Genomic DNA, 17268 nt, shown 5'->3' on the forward strand with positions numbered 1-17268 from the left:
CACAACAATAGCTTTGTTTTCTGTAAAGCTGCTGAGATTCCGAGTGGACATCCAAGTGCCTTTTCTCCTATTTTCTCAGCTTATAAACAATAATATGGACACTCTTATTTTCTTTCTGTGTCTGTGAGTTTATTATTTTTTGCTTAATCCCTTCACTTTTTTTTTCCACCTAGCCCTCAACCTCCCTCCCCTCTGTATCTTTGAGTCTGTTTCTGTTTCGTTATTTTGTTCATTAGATTCCACATGTAAGTGAAATCATATGGTACTAACCTTAGGTAGTTTGAATAGTTTGTGTGAAATAGATTTTTAAAATTCCATTTGGGTGTTGAATTTGAAAGCCACCAAAAATACAAAGCAGTTTGTATGATTGGGTCCCAGAAGAAAGTCGCTCTGATGAAGTGCCCATGTCATCTTTTGATTTTGCAAAGAATCAAGGAATGATGTCAGGCTGCAGGTAAAATGGTGGTTTGGTATTTTATTTCCTAGAAATGGTCAAAAAGAAAAGCTACACTATTTCTGGCAGCTGGGAAAATAAAAGGTTACTTGGAAAAGCCCAAGGTTTTTGTCTTTCAGCCTGCTCTCAACCACAGAATGATGTGAGATGTCCTTTCTTTCAGCTTTTCCAAGGGTATTGCTCTGATTTGCCCAGTAAGAGGAATTGCATTGTATGTCGCTAATTAACTCTGAGTGCTCATGTCTAACTATTAGTGTCTTGACTTGTTTTAATTAAGATCAGCAAATTCAAAGGCCACCTGAACAGGGCTGGGACAGACATTTGCTTTAGAAAGAGGCTGTAGGACCAAAGGTGAGGGAGCACACGGGGCTTGTAATTTAGACCCGGGCGCCAGTTCCTTTTCTGTAGGTCTTTCACAGATTCACTGTAGTCGCAGTGTTGCTGCAAATCATGCGTCTACCCCAGTTTGGAAAATAAAGGTACTTGTAGTTGCACTTGAAGTGAACTTAAATTTTACAATTCTGTGGCTTTTTACAAACCCTCTTGTGCCAGACCAGTGGTGGCGCAGTAGATAAGGCATCTATCCAGGAGACTGAGGTCCCCCGTTTGAAACCTCGAGATCACCCTCTCGCGCTTGAGCTTGCCAGCTTGATCACGGAATCACTGGAAGTGGGATCATCGACGTGATCCCAAGGTTATTGGCTTGAGGCCTAGGACTCTGGCTTGAGCAAGGAGTCACTGGCTCGGCTGGAGCCCCTCCTTCTGGTCAAGGCACGTACAAGAAGCAATTGAACAAATAAAGTGAAGCAACCATGAGTTGACGCTTCTCATCTCTCTCTGCCCTCCCTCTCTTTCTCCTTTTCTGTCTCCCCCCACTCCAAAGTCAATAAAAATATAAATAAAAAGATGCATCTTATATTCCAAAAACAAACAAAAACCTTTTGTTTTCACACATTTTATGGTTTTTTTAAAAGATTTTTTAAAATTTTTTTATTTTTACAGAGGTGCGGTGGAGGAGAGAGCAGGAACTATCAACTCATAGCTGCTTCACTTCAGCTGTTCACTGATCCCTTGTTGTATGTGCCTTGACCGGGCAAGCCCAGGGTTTTGAACCAGCAACCTCAGCATTCCGTGCTGTTACTCTATCCACTGCACCACCACAGGCCAGGCTATTGTTCTTTTTTAAAAGACTCATAGGATTAGGATGCTAAATGTCCCATGGCTAACTATGATATGTATTGAGGTCTTACAATGTGCCAGAGTAGTATCTAATCTAATTCCAAAGTAACCTTGAGGTAGTGTATTAGTCAGTGTTCTCCAGAGAAACAGAACCAATAGGAAATTGTCTATCCTTCTATCATCTACCTATTTATCTGTCCCTATTCCTATCCCTATACTTATACCTAACTTTATACCTATAGCTATATCTACAGAGATTTATTACAAGGAATTGCCTCACGCATTTACGAAGGCTGAGAAATCCCAAGATCTGCAGCCGGCAAGCTGGATGGAGGCCCAGGAGTGCGGCTGGTTCAGTTCCAGTCTAAGCCTGAGTCCAAAGGCTGGAGAGGACCAGTGTCCCAGCTGAGAAACAATGAGGCGGAGAGAGCGAATTCCTCTTACTCCGCCTTTTATTCTCTTCTGACCTTCAAAGGATAGGATGAGGACCACCCACAATGGGGAGGGCATCTTCTTTACTAAGTCCACTGACTCACATGTTCATTTCAAGCAGGGACACCCTCACAGATACACTCAGAAAAATGTTTAACCAAATATCTGGGTACCTCATGGCCCAGTCTAGTTGACACGTTATCGTTAACCATCATGGTAGGTTTTGTTGTTATCCTTTGTAGAGACGAAAAGGAGGTCCAGAATGGTTAGGTAAACTGTCCAAGGTCACATGCTGGTAATGGTAGGGGCAGAACACAAACACAGACAGTCTGGCCCCCCAGATATTCACTCTTGATCAGTACAGCAATCTGCCTTTCAGAGGATCTGGGGAGGAAGGACTGGAAGGGAGGGAGTGACCGAGTCCAGCGTCCTGGCTGAGTGCAGCCAGCGAGTGAGAATCAGGGCTGGGGTCTGAGCTGGGTTTCTTCACCTGGCCCAGCCCCCAGGAACCCTTCAGCTCCAACATGGTGTATCCTCTGGGCAGTGGACATTTTGCTTATGAAAGGAGGAAAGTTGTAGTTATACACCAAATTGTTGACTTAAGCACTCGATGAAGGAGTTGTAGCTGTCTCACCTTAATTTGTGTCTATAATATTCTAGCCCTAAAATATTCTCAGATGAGCTGGCCTGCATGGACGAGTGTGGTAATTATTTTAATGACACTAACCTTCTGTTTTTAAAGCACTTAAAACTTTTTAGAGCACTCTCACATATACATATTATTTAAAAACCGGATTAGCTTGACAAAGTGGAGTTACTCTGGGGTGGTGGCCTTTCATGGATGTGAATGGAAAAAAAAAAGCTTTTACTTCCTCTTAGCCAAGATTAAAATGGAAAAAATGACTTATGAGAGGATGCCGGAAGAGAAAAGGGTGTTTATTCAAGCAGCGTGATCACTGGCAGGCGGCTCTGTGGAGACTGAAGAGCCGTGTGCCAGGAGGTGTAGCGCCGTAGACACTGTGGGCATTGAAGCCGACAGTTCCGAATTTCACTCTCGGCTCTGCTGCTCACCAAAGAGACACATCGCATCACCTCTCTGAAGCTTCCCTCATTTCTAAGATGGGAATTACCTTCGTACCTTACAGGATGGTTGTCAGGATTAGAGTGTCCAGTGCATGGCACATAGAAAGCCTTCGATAAATAAGAACTACTACTATTTCCCCATCTTGTACTGGTAAGGCTCCAGAAGACCTTCACCCTGCTTGCTGTCTCCCACCCAGTTCCTGCACGCTTTGTGATCAGATCTATTACCGTTCTTGTCTCTGTCAGGGGATCAGCTGGGCAGTCTTCCTGCAGCTCTAGGCGGGGTGTGGATTCAGAGCACCTGTCCCTCCCCCTCACCTCCTTGTGTGTGCCTACAATGGATAAAGGAGCCTCTTCCCTTGGTGCTGATTTGCTGTCTGGATTCTTTCTCTGACCCCGGCATGCCTGGTTGGCCCACTAGCCACCTGCCTACCTCTCTCCAGCGCTGTCCAGGCCACTCTCCCCTACACTGTCCCTGTCGCTTTTTTCCACTGTTGGCTAACTCTTGGTATCAAACTGGGCAGATCTTTTTTCCTTTCTTGGGGACAAAGATTTGGTGCATATGGATCATTTTATTTATTTTTTTTATTATTTTTTTTAATGTTCTTTCTTTTTTTTTTTTTTTCCTTGTATTTTTCTGAAGCTGGAAACAGGGAGAGACAGTCAGACAGACTCCCACATGCGCCCGACCGGGATCCACCCGGCACGCCCACCAGGGGCGATGCTCTGCCCCTCTGGGGTGTCGCTCCACCGCGACCAGAGCCACTCCAGCGCCCCGGGCAGAGGCCAAGGAGCCATCCCCAGCGCCCGGCCATCCCCGCTCCAATGGAGCCTCTGCTGCGGGAGGGGAAGAGAGAGACAGAGAGACAGAGGGGGGGGGGTGGAGAAGCAAATGGGCGCCTCTCCTATGTGCCCTGGCCGGGAATCGAACCCGGGTCCCCCACACGCCAGGCCGACGCTCTACCGCTGAGCCAACCAGCCAGGGCCCATATGGATCATTTTAGAAAGAGCTGTACTATTTCAAGAGATAGTAGATTTGGCTAATTGAGTCAACTTACTGGTCGTTTCTGGGGCAATACTAGTTAAGCTGATAGTTTTACTGACTGTTGGCTGGTGGCTTCACTAAACTGACTGGCCTGTTTCAACAAACAATTAGCTGGCAACCAGGGGAGACACAGACTTATGGTTCCATTCCTGTCTTCCACCCCAGTTGCTCATACCTGGAGCGTCACAGCAGAACGCCTTTGAACCCAGATCTTGTCTTTGCTTTGGCTGGAACTGCCTTCAGGTCTGGAAGCTTCAGCAGAAGGGAGCGAAGACAGAGGTCAGCTGTGCTGGGGGTGACAGGTGGAGGGCTGCTGTTTCCAGCAGGGGTCACGCTGGCCAGCATGCCCAAGGATAGGCCGGGACGCAGGGGCGCCTACCCTTCCATGCCAAAGAGAGGGGAATTCGTTAAAGCGGAAGTTGTGACACCAATTATATGATTCCATGTAACTTTTTAGAATTATTATCATTTGAACTTTTCGACTGGATTCAGTTCCAGAAACCTTGCTCAGAGACTTAGGTGTCTGAGTCTCCATGTCAGTCAGAGCACACTTATTACTTTGCTTTTGCTCCTGAAAGCACCATATTCGGGTCCGAGGGGTCTTCCCCTATTGACTTTCTTTTTCAGCATCTCTGTGATCAAAGTGCAGGGACTGGAAGGTCCTTTAGCATGTGACCCTGGAACTCTCAGACACCGTGGTTCTTGTTTTACATAGGACCGCCAGATCCACCGTATGCTGGTGACTTTGGTCATTTCTGAACATGGACTGGTCAGTTAGTGACCTAGAGCTGAAAAACATCTCCATGTTTCCCTTCTCTGAACTGGTTTTGTTTCTGACTGTTCTGGGCTCTCCCCTTACTCTCTGAAATGGATCCTAATCCTAGAAAGGAAAGTCTTTGTGATTTAGCTTGTGGGCCTGGGAAATTCAAACCTCCAAGTGCCATTCATTTGTGAGAGAATAATTCTCAGACAGTCTCACATAGAAAGTGGAAGTTATTGAATTAGGTGTTTACAATAGGCCTAATAATAATCTCTCAGAAAGGAGTTAGTGAAATTACTGTTCCCTTGAAATGTTTGGTGTTTACCCTGAAGAGTTTGCATTTATTTACATACGAAATTCTTTTATACTGTGAAGTTGTTTTAAATTGCAGCATTATGGCCCTGGTTGGTCACCTCAGTTGGTTAGAGCATTGTCCTGAAACACCAAGGTTGTGTGTTCTGTCCCTGGTCAGGGCACATACAAGAAGTGACCAATGAATGCACAGCTGAGTGGAACAACGAATGAATACTTCTCTCTTTCTCTTTCTCCTTTCCCCTCTCTCTCTCTAAAAATCAATTTAAAAATTGCAGCGTTATAGTTTACATGAAAATGAAAGAATAAATTATGTCCAACATTTCTTAGTTGAACAAATCATGGTTGGTCACATCAAATGTATTTTATTTTTTGTGAGTAATATGCCCCCAGCTCTCCTTCCCTTTCTAACTACCATAGATTGGACAAGCGTCAAAATGCAACCAGGATGGATTCAAGAAGACTGTTCAGCCGTGAACATTCACATTCAACTGCTTAAATATTCCTTCTGACACCTCAGATCTTCTTTCTGAATCACTCCAGTTCTTTCTGAGCACGTCGTTCTAACATTCCTGCAGGGAGAATCTGCTAGTCATGGTCTCTGTCCATTTCTGTGTGCCTCCGAATGTCCCCCTGACCCGTGTTTTGAGAGATAGTTGAGCTTATTCTAGATCGGCAGTTATTTTCTCACAACTTTGTCCTCTCCACTTTCTCTCAGCTTTTTAAGTTGTAATTTTCCTTTCATTCTTATGCTGAGACCTGATCAATGAGCTGTCTTTTCTCTCTGGCTGCTGTTACTCTCTTCTTCATTTTGGTTTTGTCGTTTTTACTAAATGTTGAAAATTTTAATGTCTAGATATTGATTTATTTTTATATATTCTGCCTGGGATTTATTACACTATTTCCATCTCATAGTTCACATCTACCATTTAAAAAAATTTTAGCCCTTATTTTTTGGGATATTGTCTTTATCTCTGTTTCCTTATTTTGCTTTTCTTTCTGGAAATCTAATGAGACATATGTTACACTGTCTGGCTCTATGCTGGACTAGAATGAGCAGGTTAACTTCTTTCCTGTATTTGACTTCTGTTTCTGTGTGCTACATTTTGGATAATTTCTTCAAGTCTACTTTAAGGTTCATAAAATCTGTCTTTGGCTGGGTCCAGTATGTTACACACCTCTTCTTTTGTTTGTTTTCATTATTATACTCTACATTTAAGAAATTCTATTTAGCTTTATAGAAAATTAGTCAGTTGTCTTTATCATATCTTAATTCCCTCTATTATTTATTTACACATATTAAACTTACTTATTTTATGGTGTGCATCTGATCATTGCAAAATCTCCAGTTTTCTGGTAACTTTCACTCACAGTGACCTACTCTTATTTTTAGTGATTTTTTATTTTTTATTTTGAACTCATGTGCCTTGCCACTTTTTCTATGGGAATTATTCAAGTCCTGTTGGAAGTGTCTTTCTCCGGAGAGAAAGGGTTTGTGTCTGTTCCAGCCACAGGACAGTGACAGCCAAGCGCTGCTTTCATCACGTTTCCAGCCTGGTGATGGTAATTATCCCCGAGCCACGCTGCAGTGTGGGCTCCGGCCCTAACACTATATGCGTGTGGGCTTTTGGTTAGCGATTCTCAGAAGAATGTTTTTCCTTCTCTTTTCTGCCTCACTAAGAGCCCAGGCCAGTGTAGATAAGTCTCCTTCTGAAGGGCAGTGTAAGGCCAGGAGCCGTCATCGTGACCATTCACATGCAGGTTCCCATTGGATTCGGGCAGGCGATAAAGAAATGGCGGAGTCAGAGGATGGGGGGCCATCCTATTTATTGGTGTCTCACCAAGACAGGCAAACCACAAAAGAAGACAAGGGAAAAGCAGAAAACCAGCTCTTCCCATGAAGGGCAAGGGATCAGGGGAGCCCCTGCAATTGTGATAGCAGGAACTGTGTGTCTGAGCTCCTGGTCTGTCCCACTTTATAGTGCAGAAAACCAAAATCCCTTAATCCAATATACAAACAAGGAAGTCTCCGATACAAAGTCACCCATCCAAGGCATAATTGGATCTCTCATGAGAGTGCACCACCCAGATCATACAATCAGTCAAGGGCGTGGGGAAAAGCTCAGTCCCAAAACCAAACCTCAGGCTACAACAACCTGGCCTGCTTATAGCCTGTCCCCCACACCCATTATAAGTCACAAGCGAGCAAACATATATATCATGTTTACAAACTTATTTGACCAACAGGCAGGGTTTTTGTTTGTTTGTTTGTTTGTTTTCCCTGTCTCATTGTCTGAGGTTGTTTCCATTTGAGGCTAGTGGCATTTTGCAAAGGGGTATTTGATCTGGCCTGTGGCCATGATCAGTCCCCATGTATTGGCCTCGGGTCCTCATACCATGGCAATGTGTAAAAACCCAGGCTTTTAGGTCAGCTGATGTCCTTGGGGCAAATGCCAGCTCTGCATTCCACACAAAACTGCACTCTTCTAGTTTCTGGCTTCCAACTTAATTGCAACTTCAGTCATGTTTTAAATAAAAAAATGTAAAGTTTTGTCCTTTTCTTTGTGAGTGGTTTGTGTTAGGAGAGGCTTTTCCACTCCTCTTGTTGTAGAAAACAAGATTCCGCATGTGTTAGGCTCTGTCTTAGAGGCTTGGAGTACAGTAATGAATGAGCATGATAGAGTCCCTCCCATTTAAATGCTGGTGGAGAGAAGAAACAAATGTGTATACCTAAGATAATTGTAGATAGCGTTGAATGCTATCTTCTTTTTAAATATTCACAGTGATTCATGTAAGAGATTTAGTCCTAAATCTCTTTATATATTGTGTATTTTAATCATCCAATCACTGTGTTGTAAGATCAGTCTGCTCATTATTCTGTGGGAGTTGAATAAAAACCACTTTATTATCAAGGGATTGGTTAATTCACTGATAAGGTCAGAATGGTAGAGAATCCCTTGAATTTAGGCTCAGTGTTAGACAGCAGCTACATCCAACGAGTGTAGTTGTCCGTATGTGATTTATTAACATATGTGTGATATTGAAAATACATTTTTTTAAATTTATTTTTTTTAGGTGAGAGGAGGGGAGGATAGTGAGGCAGACTCCTGCATATGCCCCTACCAGGATCCACCCAGCAACCCCATCTTGGGTAGATGCTTGAGGCTGAGCTAGTTTTAGCACCTGAGGCTATTGAGCAATCCTCAGTGCCCCGGACCATACTCAAACCAATCAAGCCCCTGGCTCTGGGAGGGGAAGAGGGAGAGAAGGGTATGGGGAGAAGCAGATGGTCACTTCTTCTGTGTGCCCTGACCTGAAATTGAACCTAGGACATCCATACGCTGGGTCAATGCTCTATCCACTGAGCCACTGGCCAGGGCCCCATGTTTTCATTAACAAAATATTTCGCTTCATTTTTATCAGTGACATAGATAGGTCAAGGAGTAGTAAATAATTAGTACCTTCAAGTGTTCAAACAAATACATACCTTTTAAAATAGGAAGCTTGGAGAGAAAAGAAAAAGCTGATTTTTTTTTTTTTTTTTTTTTACAGAGACAGAGAGAGAGAGTAAGAGAGAGGGATAGATAGGAACAGATAGACAGGAACAGAGAGAGATGAGAAGCATCAATTATCAGTTTTTTGTTGCGACACCTTAGTTGTTTATTGATTGCTTTCTCATATGTCCATTGACCGGGGGGCTACAGCAGACCGAGTAACCCCTTGCTGAAGCCAGCGACCTTGGGTCCAAGCTGGAGAGCTTTGCTCAAACCACATGAGCCCGTGCTCAAGCTGGCGACGTTGGGGTCTCGAACCTGGGTCCTCTGCATCCCAGTCCGACTCTCTATCCACTGTGTCACCACCTGGTCAGGCCTGAAAATGTTTTTCTTAAACAATGAGATAAACAGTACATCTGATAATAAAGTTGATGCAGAGATTTTGATCATCCAGTGGTCTTCTTTGGAGTCAAATGCTATTTTACAGAAAGCTGTTTTATAAGAAATGTCTCAAAATATCAAATCAAAGAACCTAATAAATGAGCTTGGTTTATTGAACCTCTTAAACCTGATTTGGAAACAGCTTTTGCTAATGCGTTTTGCCAGAGAAGTTTCAAGGGTACACCTAAATGGTAGATTGGTAAATGCTGCATTTTCCGCCTGACCGGGCGGTGGCGCAGCGGATAGAGCATCGGACTGGGATGCAGAAGACGAAGGTTCGAGACCCCGAGGTCACCAGCTTGAGTGAGGGCTCATGTGGTTTGAGCAAAAACTCACCAGCTTGAGCCCAAGGTCGCTGGCTCAAGCAAGGGGTTACTCAGTCTGCTGAAGGCCCGCGGTCAAGGCACGTATGAGAAGGCAATCAATGAACAATTAAGGTGTCACAGTGCGCAACGAAAACTAATTATTGATGTTTCTCATCTCTCCGTTCCTGTCTATCCCTCTCTGACTCTCTCTCTGTCTCTGTAAAAAAAAAAAAAAAAAAGCTGCATTTTTCAAGGTTGTTGATTTTGCTTGGCATCCCAAAATTGATTAAAAATTGATTTTAATTCATTAGTAGTCAGAAAATCTTACCCATTTAGGACCCCTTTGGTAGCCTGGTTAAATTATAAGTTCTTTTCAGAATGACAGTAATAGTACTTAAAACAAAATCCATAGAATTGAAAAGAAAATCAAATCTCTTGAAATACACCTTTAGTCACAGATCCTGAAAGAGATATCTAGCTGATTAACCTCTATGATATATTTAAATTACACCTCTATTCTTGATAGAAAAAATCTAGTTGATGATATGACTAATTTCCTCAATTTCTCAAAAGAGGAAATGGTACTAGTACCAGCTACACACAGGCATGTAAATCAACAGTCTTACTACATATATATTTGAATAAAGCATTTCTGCTGCGGTAATGACATGGTATTTTGTAAAGGAACCTTTTAAGTTCTTAATTTGATACCTACTGGGCTTCCAGTAAAATATGAAATTAGACAAGATCTGTGCTACCTAGGCTTATTGACTTTATAAGTTAAAGATCTCAGAAAACAAACAAAAGGAAGGAAAAATAAACAAAATCAATTTATCTTGGAAAACTGTGATTTCTTCATTAACTGCCCCAATAGAAAGAAACATTATTTATTCACCGTTCTTTTCAGTATGAAAGAAAGCAGTAAACTGCATCAAATCATTGGAAACAATCTAATTGAACATTCTTAGAGGACTGGCTCATTCTGTTGTATCCATTTAATACAATTCTGTGCAGCCATTAAAAAGAATAGGATGCATGTGCTTTTGTAGAATGAACTGGAAGTATGTCATTAAGTGGAAAAGGGAAAGTGTGGATGTACATTGCTGTTCTCACTTGTAAAATGTGTCCGTTCATAAAGCAGGGTATTTCTGGAAAGAGGCCGGTAATTGGTAACAGTGATTATTTCTGGGAAGGGAGCTTGAGGTCTGGAGGGTGATGGGGAGACTTAACTTTTCATTGTCTATTTGTATTGTTTGAATGTTTCGTCACATTGCATGTGTTAGTGATTCTAATTAATTCATTAAAAAATGAACTGTCCTTGCTTCTAGCAGTTATGAATATGAAATAAAGTATATAAAGAATATGCACTAATTAAGCCTGTCAAATAATGCAGTGGTCCCCAACGTTTTTTGGGCCACGGACCGATTTAATGTCAGAAAATATTTTCACGGACTGGCCTTTAGGGTGGGACGGATAAATGTATCACGTGACCGAGTCAAGTGTCAAGAGTGAGTCTTAGATGGATGTAACAGAGGGAATCTGGTCATTTTTTAAAAATAAAACATTGTTCAGACAAATATAAATAAAACGGAAATAATGTAAGTTATTTACTCTTTCTCTGCGGACTGGTACCAAATGGCCCATGGACCGGTACCGGTCTGCGGCCCGAGGGGTTGGGGACCACTGAAATAACATATCTCACCAGCTAATACACCACTCTGCACCAAGAAGAAATTCTGAACAGTTAAGCTTACTCCAAATAACACCCCCTGAAACTTGAGTTGAGGGTGCGGATGGTGAGGCCCAGGGTATGTGGTGTCCGGGTACCCTGAGCGTCCTGCTCTCTCCCCGATACACCCTCTGCTTTGTAGCTGTCTTTGTTCTTTCTCTTCTGCTCTTCTCCTTGGTCTGTCAGCTCCTGGAAGCATGTGTCTCACACAGTGCCTGGTGCAGAGCCGGCCCACAATCAATGGTGAAAGAACGAGTCACTCTTGATCCTGCCAGGAATGAAGTCTAGGGATATAGAAGTAGGTAGTAGGCCCTGGGTCTTCCTATAGCGGAGCAGGCGGCACAGCCAGACCTCGTGTCCTGGTGGTTCCTCGCTGGATGGGGGGGGGGGGGGTGGAGGTGATGAGGGCACCATTCCTTGGCAGCCCTGATTTTATTCCCGAACCTCCGTGGTGGAGGTGGTTGCTGGCGGAGGAGACAAAGCCAGTGGAACTGTGGGAACAGTAGGTGGGAGCAAATCAGAGAGAAGCTGAATAACAGCAGTGCTTCAGTGGAATTTCACAGTGCCTTTCAGGAATGAAATTCGATTTATATTTAGAATTTGATTTTAATCCAGAAGGAACACACAAGCTGGTTAATATCAAGACTGTAAGGAATAATTTGTGTCAATTATTGAAAGGATTTATAATCAAGTGTGAAAGGGATGACTGGTCATGCTCAATCGGTTATTCATTCATTCATTGACTCCATTTTAATCCTTGAGGCTTTCTGTTCCATGTGGGATACAGAGATGCATGAGATGGGTCTTATTCCTTAGGTGGCTGATCACCAAAAAAGTAATTTTGCATAATGGCTAAGAGTGGCTTCCGATTCCTGGATTCAGTTCCTGGCTTGAGTGCTTGCCACTTCTGCGACTGTGAGCAAGTTGTTTAAGCTCTTTCCACTGAAGCACATTGTTAATTTTTTGGGAGGATAGTAGTTCCTATTTCATAGGGTTAAATAAGATAACGGATATAAGTTCTTAGGACACAATCAGGATTCAATAAATGTCAGTTTAAAAAAACATTCATGGATTCATTGAGCATTTTTGGAGCTCCTGCTCTGTGCTAGGTGCTGCTGTAGGTACGGGGCGGAGGGGTGGGTACATAGTTCCTGTTTTCAAAGAATTTAGCAGTTAATTGGTGTATTAATTATCTCTTCCTTTGCAACAAATCACTTAACACTTAGTGGCTTGAAACCATGAAAGACATTACTTACCTCTCACAGCTTTCTGTGGGTCAGAAATTCAGGATCAGCCTGTCTGGGTGGTTTTGCATGAGTTCAGAGCCAACATATTGATCAGAACTGCAGCCATCTGAAGGCTTGCCTGGCTGGGAAGGTGCATTTCTAAGGTGTTTCTCTCATATGACTGGCAGGTTGATTCTTCTCCACATGAGCATCTCCATGGCACTGCACAACATGGTGGTTGGCTTTCCCCAGAGCAAGCGATCCAAGAGGCCAAACCAGAAACTTCAATGCCTTTTATGACAGTCTCAGAAGCCAACCACCATTACTTCCGCTATATTCTATCAGTCTCACAGCTCAGCCCTGATTCCGTATGGCAGGGGACTGTAAACAGGCTTGGGTTCCAGGAGATAGGGAATCCTGGTGGACTGTCTTAGTGGCAGGCTATCGCAGTCAGGGAGAAAGAAATGTGATCACTGGGAAAATGCTGTGATGGAGATATACCACGGCGAGCTTCTTGTGGCAGTACGGTGTTGCCAGGATAGGAGGAGGACAAGTTTGAGCCCATGTTGAAGGAAGAGAACTTGGGCTTGGAGTATGAGGAAAAGGAATGTCCAGGGCAAAGCACAGAGGCAAGAATGAGCACAGTATACCCTGGGAACATGCTGTACTTCTGTTGGCCTGGAGCAAAGGCTTGGTGGGCAAAGGCAAGAAGATATATGTGGGGATGACGTCAGTACTGACCTGCCTGCATGAGAATGATGCAGTGATAGTTGAAACAAATTGTGACAGCTGCACTTGCCCTCACAAATCAAAGGGAGCTACCTCACATTCTTTAAGGATTTATTCTCTAAGATACCTGCTTGGTGTTTAGGGTTTCCATGCATCTGTCTGTCAGTCCATCCATCAACCCACCCATCTACCTACCCACCCAGCCAGCCAGCCAGCTTATCAGTGTTATTTCATTTGGACTATGTAACAAGTAGCCTCTTAAGAAGATGACCAGCACAGTTTCTGTTTTGTGTACACACACACACACACACACACACACGCACACGCACACGCACACGCACACGCAGTGCTTTTTTTCCATAGCACTAATCATTACTTGGCATTATATTGTATTTTATGTTTATTGCTTGTGTTCATCTCTAGAATAAAAATCCAAAAATATAAACTCCAGGGGCTTTGTCTGTCTTTATGTCATTGTAACCCCCCCCACACACACACACACACATTGCCTTGAATAATGCTTGGCACATATTAGGGCTTATTAAAGGTGTGGTTGAATGAATGCAGGAGTGAAAAGAGGTGATAGAAGTATGCAGAGGATGCAGTGGGAACTTGAAGGGAGGAAATGGTCAGGAGTCTTCCTGAGTTGGAAACAGAGGTAGTTAGAGAAAGCTTTGCAGAGTACTTGTTGTACGAGCTTGCGGGCAGATGAGCTAAGAATGAACATTTGAGACAGAGGAAGTCTTATGAGCAAAGGAATGGAGACATAGGAGAGCATGGTCACAGTTCTAGATGTGTGTGTGTGGGTGTGTGTGTTTAAATAAGTGATTATATAAACACAAGGTAAGAAAAGCATTTTCCAGAAGTTGTTCTTATATAATCATTTATTTAAAAAAAACACAGCAGAGGAAACATCTTTTACAGATACTTCTGAACTTAAAATTCCACTGGTTGATAGGTATTGAATGTGCTAGCTATAAATGTAGACTCAGAAACACAAATACCAGAGTTCCTTCCCATTCTTGAACCTTATCCTCAATACTGTATGCATTTAGCTTTTAAAATTTATTTCCTTGCGGCAGTGGCAATACATTTAGTTTTCTCTATAGACTAGACATGAGATGTAGTTTTTGGCATCTCTTGACTTTGAAGGTATTTTTAACGTCACAGTGGTATTGGATAGAGTCGTGGTTCAGGATATTTTACTGTAAAGGAGGTTGCAGGTCTGCGATGAGGGTATGTTGAGTTAGATATTACTTACACTACTGCTAGAACCAGGCTTGACAGTTGTTTTAGGTTATTTTATTCCTAGTCTTCTTCAGTGGCTTGAAAAATAAATGCTAGCATGCTTGAAAGTACTTTCTTGTGCCCTCTGCTTGTCCCTTGTATATACGAAATTCAGGAAACAGCTGCTCAGAGGAAAGAGGAAACCTTCATAGATTTCCAAGTACTCTTTATGAAATTTGTCCTCAGTGTCAGCCATGTTCAGGTAATCTGAATGTATCAAAACCTCTGAAAACTGTAGCAGCAACTTAGTCCCGAGAATTTTTTCTGGTCCGCATTTTTTTCTTAGTAACTCACTACAGCTTTTTTTTCTTGTTACCCACCCCTACCCACACTTAGCAATGTAAATGTTCATAATCAAAGAATAAATTTTCAACTGTTACAGAGTCAATTAATATTTGGGTCTACTAAAATTGTGGAACTGAAATTTGATCTTAAATTGGAATAAAAAGTTGAATATTTTTTTCTCCTTCTACTTTTCATCCACCCCCCCAAAATGCCAATAATGAACATGTATTCTTATTTTATAGTAAGTTTAAAACCAAGAAACTTTCTGGAAATTTGCTTTTCAGCATTTTTATCATATGTTATCTCTAGGTATTCTTTCTGGTTTGAGCAAAAAGCCCACTAGCTTGAACCCAAGGTCGCTGGCTCCAGCAAGGGGTTACTCAGTCTGCTGAAGACCCATGGTCAAGGCACATATGAGAAAGCAATCAATGAACAACTAAGATGTTGCAACGCACAATGAAAAACTAATGATTGATGCTTCTCATCTTTCTCCGTTCCTGTCTGTCTGTCCCTGTCTATCCCTCTCTCTGACTCACTCTCTGTCTCTGTAAAATATAATTTTTTTTAAAAAAAGAGTGAGGAATCAGTACACTTTTTAGAGAAAGAATACCTAGAGATAACATACGATAAAAATGCTGAAAAGCAAATTTCCAGAAAATTTCTTGATTGAGTGATGGCTTCCAGTGGGAGAGGAGGATGCTCATTTATTAACTAAAAGTTCACTGGAGAAGGTTAGTGGGCAAAGCAAAGTGGAGCTGAACAAAGGAGACCAGTGGAACCAAGGAGGGGACATTTATTCCTACCCTGTAACTCTTAGTTCTTAGCAAGAAAGGCCAGAAATGACCTTTTTTTTTTTTTGACTCTTTGTGATTGGCAATTGAGCATGTAAAGCTACCAAACCGAGTTTTGCCCTGGCAAATATCTGCCAATGTGCCTTTCTCCTGGTACTTTTGAAATACCATCTCCTGGCTGGTTGGCTCAGTGGTAGAGCATTGGCTCTGCGTGTGGATGTCCTGGGTTTGATTCTCGGTCAGGGCACACAGGAGAAGCGACCATCTGCTTATCCCTCTCCCCCCTTCTTTCTCTCTCTTCCTCTTTCTTTCCTACAGCCATGGCTCGATTGGTTCGAGCAAGTTGGCCTGGATGAGCAGGTGCTAAAAATAGCTTGATTAACGAGCAACGAGCAACAGGCAGGGGGGCAAATGGGCAGAGCATTGCTGGGTAGGGGGCTTGCTGGGTGGATCCTGGTTGGGGTACATGCAGAAGTCTGTCTCTCTGTCTCCCCTTCTCTCAGTTAAAAAAAAGAAGTACCATCTCTTGACCATTCCATCCGACCTCATGGTTGCATCTTCCTCCCACCACAAACACAAACATCAGGTGGTTTGTGGACACACTATCTCTGCCTGACTCAGGGTAACCAGGTAACTCTGTGACATGTCAGATAAAGTCCTAGTCTGCAAGAAAAAGAAGACGGTTGGAACAAAATGAGACAGCCTTGAAAATAAGCTCTAAATATTTGACCAGCTCACCAATTTTCAACTCCCAGGCCTGATTCTTGAGGAAAGACACATAGGTGACAAAAACAGATGAAATCAGCCTTCTAGCCAACCCAGTAGCCATACATCAATGTTTGTCTTGAGCAAATAGCTATTTGCCACACTGCTTCAGTGGCTTGACAGTATGCCCATAGCTCTTCCTTCACTGAAGATTTCATAGGTGATTCAGTGGGACTGATAACTGAAAACCTCATCAAGTTATAACCTCAGAAACTTCTTTATCTTGAAAACAAAGAAAGACAAATATATATATATATTTTTTTAATTTTTATTTTTATTATTATTTTTTTACAGAGACAGAGAAAGTCAGAGAGAGAGATAGATAGGGACAGACAGGAATGGAGAGAGATGAGAGGCTCCTTAGTTTTTCATTGTGACACCGTTGCTCGTTGATTGCTTTCTCATATGTGCCTTGACCGTGGGCCTTCAGCAGACCGAGTAACCCCTTGCTCGAGCCAGCGACCTTGGGTCCAAGCTGGTGAGCTTTGCTCAAACCAGGTGAGCCTGCGCTCAAGCTGGTGACCTCGGGGTCTTGAACCTGGGTCCTCTGCATCCCAGTCCGATGCTCTATCCACTGCGCCACCGCCTGGTCAGGCCAAAGAAAGACAAATATAAGAAAACTATCTAATACTCAAGCACTTGGGATGAAGAGGGGCATGTCTGGGCTTTCAGTCCGGGCGCAAGCATAGAAAACCCTCGGGAGAGCTCTGCCCAGATCCTAGGCACAGCCTATGGGTTCTTTGCTCAACTCCAACATTGTAAAGATATTTAGCCCTACAGAGGCTGAGTGGTGCACAGAGTCCCTGATTGCTGTTTTCCAAAAGTATGCTGGACGGGGTTATAACAATTGTATACTCTCCACAGGGAGCTCTTAAGCTTCATTGAAACAGGTCAGGCTTGCCTGACCAGGCGGTGGCACAATGGATAGAGCGTCGGACTAGGAAGCAGAGG

General features: G+C 42.9%; 1 protein-coding gene across 5 annotated transcripts in view; it reads left to right on the forward strand.

The window, feature by feature from the left end:
- The window catches only part of KIAA1549L (KIAA1549 like), a 289877-nt gene that overhangs the window by 53562 nt on the left and 219047 nt on the right, over window positions 1-17268 (forward strand). The window lies entirely within an intron of this gene.

Source organism: Saccopteryx bilineata, chromosome 1 (assembly GCF_036850765.1).
Source record: "Saccopteryx bilineata isolate mSacBil1 chromosome 1, mSacBil1_pri_phased_curated, whole genome shotgun sequence".
Taxonomy (NCBI): Eukaryota; Metazoa; Chordata; class Mammalia; order Chiroptera; family Emballonuridae; genus Saccopteryx; species Saccopteryx bilineata.